This window comes from Urtica dioica, chromosome 5 (assembly GCF_054948205.1).
Source record: "Urtica dioica subsp. dioica isolate 48M chromosome 5, U.dioica_male_clone48M_v1_H2, whole genome shotgun sequence".
Classification (NCBI taxonomy): Eukaryota; Viridiplantae; Streptophyta; class Magnoliopsida; order Rosales; family Urticaceae; genus Urtica; species Urtica dioica.
In genome coordinates, this window is record NC_142760.1 from 10,038,035 (window position 1) to 10,044,148 (window position 6,114).

Below are 6,114 nucleotides of genomic sequence, written 5' to 3' on the forward strand. Positions count from 1 at the left end.
AACAAGTTCTGTGAGTACCACCAGGATCACGGGCATCTGACGTCCGAGTGCTATCATCTTAGGCGTCAGATCGAGGCCCTGATTCAAGTCGGGAAATTAAAAGAGTATGTCCTAAGAACGGTCGGGGCGGCCACGGTGCACGAAGGCCGTCCACGGCGGGGAAGAAAGGGTCCGGCGACGGTGACTGACATGAACCAGGCAGCGATTGAACAACCGGAGAGCTCACAGCTGCATGTCGTGGGCTAAGCCCGTCCCCTTTTCTCATTATGTCATTTTATTTCCGGTTTTAAGACAATCTCGAATTTCAATAAGGCCAATGGCCCAGGGATGTAATTTTTGACTATTTCCATATGGTAATTAGATTACATTTCACCTTGTTGCACTATAATTTCTAGTCTCCTCTACGAGTACACAAGAAACTCGGGGGGCTAATGGGAAACAATGCTCAACGAAACTAAAGCTCACTCGTTCAACAAAAAAAAAAAAAAACAACAAAAAAGACGTGCAAATCGATTATGCCTTCGTTGGCAAATTAAGAAAAGTAAGACGCGCACTAAACGACGAAGACGTGCTAATCGATCATGCCTTCGTTGGCAAATCGAGAAAAGTAAGACGCGCACTAAACAACAAAGACGTGCAAATCGATTATGCCTTCGGTGGCAAATCGAGAACATAAGACGCGCACAATACAACAAAGACGTGCTAATCGATTATGCCTTCGGTGGCAAATCGAGAAAAGTAAGACGCGCACAAAAACGACGAAGACGTGCTAATCGATTATGCCTTCGTTGGCAAATCGAGAAAAGTAAGACGCGCACAATACAACAAAGACGTGCTAATCGATTATGCCTTCGTTGGCAGATCGAGAACATAAGACGCGCACCAAACAACAAAGACGTGCAAATCGATTATGCCTTCGTTGGCAGGCCGAGAACATAAGACGCGCACCAAACGACAAAGACGTGCAAATCGATTATGCCTTCGTTGGCAGGTCGAGAACATAAGACGCGCACCAAACAACAAAGACGTGCAAATCGATTATGCCTTCGTTGGCAGGTCGAGAACATAAGACGCGCACCAAACAACAAAGACGTGCAAATCGATTATGCCTTCGTTGGCAGGTCGAGAACATAAGACGCGCACTAAACGACGAAGACGTGCTAATCGATTATGCCTTCGTTGGCAAATCGAGAAAAGTAAGACGCGCACTAAACGACGAAGACGTGCTAATCGATTATGCCTTCGTTGGCAAATCGAGAACATAAGACGCGCACAATACGAAAAAGACGTGCTAATCGATTATGCCTTCGTTGGCAAATCGAGAAAAGTAAGACGCGCACAATACAACAAAGACGTGCTAATCGATTATGCCTTCGTTGGCAAATCGAGAAAAGTAAGACGCGCACAATACAACAAAGACGTGCTGATCGATTATGCCTTCGTTGGCAAATCGAGAAAAGTAAGACGCGCACTAAACGACGAAGACGTGCTAATCGATTATGCCTTCGTTGGCAAATCGAGAACATAAGACGCGCACAACACAACAAAGACGCGCAAATCGATTATGCCTTCGTTGGCAGGTCGAGAAAATAAGACGCGCACAATACAAAAAAGACGCGCAAATCGATTATGCCCTCATTGGCAAGTCGAGAAAACAAGACGCGCACAACACAGTAATAAAGCCGTGCTAACCGATCACGCCCTCATTGGTAGATCGAGAAAATGAGCCACGCACGATCAACCCGAAATAAAAAGTCATCCCTCGCGACACGCGAAGGCCATTCCTCATGATGCAAACCCGAGAGCATTCGTCCCGCGTCCGCACAAAAGCGTAGATTTTGAGTTTCCACTCGACCTACGCTCGACCGGAAACTCGGGGGGCTAATGTTGTTGGCCCGTCTAGGGCCAACGGGATCAAGGTCATCACTTCGACACACATGGCTGGTACGAGATCTTGGGCGGCGAAACCCCGACTCAACCAGGGGCCGGCCCAAACCAATGGCCAAGTCAAAACCCAGCCACGGGCCGTGTCAACGGCTCACCCGGCCATTGGCTGGGTCAAATGGCTCACTCGGCCATTGGACAGTTCACTCGGCCAATGGCCGAGTGAACCCCTCAGCCACCAAGGCAGTTCACTCGGCCATTGGCCGAGTGAACCTTCCAGCCGCCGAGACAGTTCACTCGGCCATTGGCCGAGTGAACCTTCCAGCAGTTCACTCGGCCAATGGCCGAGTGAACCTCCCTGCTGCCTCAGCAGTTCACTCGGCCATTGGCCGAGTGAACCTTCCAGCAGTTCACTCGGCCAATGGTCGAGTGAACCTCAGCCGGCCCAAGACTTTCACTCGGCCAATGGCCGAGTGAACCTCACCACAATGTTCACTCGGCCATTGGCCGACCCAGCCTCCTCCAAGGCCGACCCAAGCATTCTCACTCGGCCAAGGGGTCTTCAAACCACCCCTTGGCTGCCTATAAATACCAAGGCACCCCCCTTGGTCCAGGTAATCCATTCTTGAGCACTGAAACGCTGCCGAACTCGTACCTCGCTCGTTTCTCTCAAGCTTTGGCCTCTAAACACCCCTAAAACCTCTATACTCCACCTCAATCACACTAATGTTGAGCGTCGGAGAGGTAAACAGGGGCACCCCCCCTGTTTCCCCTTTGTAGTTCACGTGTTCTCTACTCCTTTTCAGGTACTCCGGCGAACTCAAGGGACATCCACAACTAAGGGACGACTTGGGATACCAAGTCCGACACGCTCGAGTCAAGACGAGACCACTTGGTCCGGCCTTGGGTCTAACCGTCTTTGGCTCCTGAATAGTTGTCCGACAAACAGCGACAACACCCGGGAATGTGACCGTGCCTGCTGTCGCGCTAGGTGCGACGGCCCGGCCAAAGCGTCGTTGGGCCTCTCGGGCCGCGAAGGGGCGAGGCTAGGCGTTGCCTCGTTGGTCCTCGACTCCCCCACATATTCGGAGTCGGAGTAGTCTTTGGCGGACCTATCTTCGACGTCATAGCCGAGGAGGTCGGCTATGAGCGAACCGTCGACGCCGGGGCGGTCAAGGAGCTCCGCAAGCCGCCGGGCCGTGTCTTCTCGGAGCACGGCCTCGGGGTCAATCATCGGGTCTTGGGGCTGGCTCTCGCTATCGCGAGGTTGCCCTTCAAGACGATGTGCGAGGCGTCGAAGACCGTACCTCGAGCTCGTCGCTCGGGTACCCGCGGAGGTAGTGGGAACGTGACTCATCTCTCGAGAGTCGTGAGAACTGGTAGAGGGAATGCGTCGTCAAGGTCGAGAGATCCCCTCCTTCTAGCGCCAAAATGTTGTCGCAGTTTTTCGGACAACGATTTAGGAGTCGCAGACGGTTAGACCCAAGGCCGGACCAAGTGGTTTCGTCTCGACTCGAGCGTGTCGGGCTTGGTATCCCAAGCCGTCCCTTAGCTGTAGATGATCTCTATCTCGTCCAAGCACCTGAAACGTGAACAGAAAGGTGTGAACTACAAAGGGGAAACAGAGGGGTTGCCTCTGTTTACCTCTCCGACGCTCAACATTAGTAGGATTGAGGTGGTTTGTAGAGGGTTTAGTGTTTAGAGGTCGAGACTTGAGAGAAACGAGCGAGGTACGAGTTCGACAGCGTTTCAGTACTCAAATTCGGATTACCTGGACCAAGGGAGGTACCTCGGTATTTATAGGCGACCAAGGAGCGTCGTGGACAGCCCCTTGGCCGAGAGACGCCTCTGACCCGGCCATGGACGGCTCTGACACGGCCATGGCCGGATCTGACTCGGCCGTGGAGGCCATGGCCGGCTCTGACCCGGCCATGGCCGGCTCTGACTCGGCCGTGGGGCCATGGCCGGCTCTGACCCGGCCATGGCCGGCTCTGACTCGGCCGTGGAGGCCATGGCCGGCTCTGACCCGGCCATGGCCGGCTCTGACTCGGCCGTGGGGCCATGGCCGGCTCTGACTCGGCCATGGCCGGCCTTGAGGTGGCCGTGCGCCGGGAACGGCTCGGGGAAGCCGTCAAATGATGTCGTTGCCGTACCGGGCCGGGACGGACCGGTAACAATAAACTTTAGTCTTTAGTCATTAAACAAACCTAACATCAAATGAAGAGTCAAATATATATATTTGCATGAACAAACTCTTCATGGTTTGCTTAAAACAGTATATTCACAATCTAAGGACCAAATGGCTATTGATCCCAGTATGATTGTTAGGAGAACCTATGATGTCTGGTTATGAGACATAAAGAGTTGGAGACTCTATAGTTCTTCCTAGGTATCTTATGAAGATACTAAATGGACCAGTGCACTTCTAGAGACGATGTAAGAACAAACCATTTAACCTCTTCTATCTCAAAGTCACTATGTATGATTTGCATCATGCTTACCTCAATCCTGGAATTAAACATGTCATTTCGTAGCCTACATACTCTCATTTGAGAAAGTCAGAGTTTGGATTCACTATGTGATTCCGAACATGACCTATTGGCAAAGTACTAAGTGATGAAGATGTCATGAGTAAGTTTGTGAAGATCTCATAGATATGGAATTCATGTACAAGATTGCTGAAATGCATATCACGTCATGCTTTGCTCCTGGTCAATACATTGTTTCTAACTTATTCACAGTGACAAATGAGTTGAAGAAATAATAACTAGAAGGGTAAAATGGTAATTTTATAAATCTCATCTATTTGATGATATTCAAGAAGGGTAAACATAGATAATATTCAATGGATCCACTCATCATAATTAAGTAGAAATTTGAGAAGAAAATATGTTCATTTGAACCGAGAGATTCTCACTGTCAACTCTTTAGTGGAGTCAGTTGACATTAAGCTAGAACTTGGAAAAGGTTTGAAAACTTTTGTGTCCAAGCATGCTAGCTCAAGCTTTTTTCATTTGGGTCTATGAGGTCACTACTACAAGTCATTAGACTAGGATTTGTTAAACTAGTAGCTAATTCAAAACAAGTTCAAGTGTTGAACTAGACGGATTTTACGAAGATTAATTGCCTAAAGGGTAATTTAGTCCATAAGGACATAAGATGGTATAAATGTCAAAATGAGATTTTGGAAATTGTCATATGATGATATTGTGATGGATCCACACAGCCAACATTGAGAATTGGGCCTTGAAGATTGAATTTCATTTTATGGAGTTTTATGTGAAAATTCTACATGGGCTTTTCTTATATTGTCATGAACAAATAAAGAAACATCTAGAAGCTTATTCTAGATGCTCAAAACCGTGGCCATCATCAAGGAAAAGAGGAAATTATTTTGTGCATTGATGTATGAAGATACTTTCCAAAAGGAAAAAGGGGAAACAAATTTATAGCACCATGCTATGATAGTGGACGGACAAGCTAAGGAAAAAGGGAAACAAATTTCCAACCGTGGTATTATGATTGGAATTGGAAATAAAGATTGTTCTCATGAATATGTGATATTCAATAGAAAAGAGGAAAATACCTCTTCAAGGAAATCCCTCCTCCTATAAATACCACACCTCATTCACAATGTTGAATACAAGTTTTTGAGATTGAGAGCTTCTCTTTGTAGACTTGGCCGCCCTTCTTCTCTCTATCTCTCTCTCTCTCTCTCTCTCTCTCTCTTCTTGCTCTTTTGTTTTGGCACCTAGGTCTTCATTAGACCTAGCGTTTCGTATTAGCTCTTTGGCTCTAAGACTAGTTCTTGAGTCATTGTGTTTAATAGTACCGACACACTAAATCCATTCTAAACTCGAGGACTCGAGTGGTAGAAACTATCGTGGTTACTCGGATTCAAGAAGACACAACGAGATAAGCTAAGTGGGGAGACGAGCGATTCAACATTTCCAAAGGCTTCTCAACGCTCAAGCTTCAAACGACGTTGGTATCGAGTGAAAGCTCTTTATAGTTTTTAAATTTTAAATTATATGTTCATGCACTTTGTTTAGGTAGTAAAATCGTTTTACATGCTTTAAAGAATTTTTTATATTCTGCCGCTTGCTAGAAGCGATAAATTACTCTTAATCCTAGATCTATTCCAATAGTAAAAACTTTTAGGGTTCTTGAAGATGAAGGAGAAGAAAATGAAGACAAAGATGTTGAGATAGGAGAGTCTGAAGATGAAGA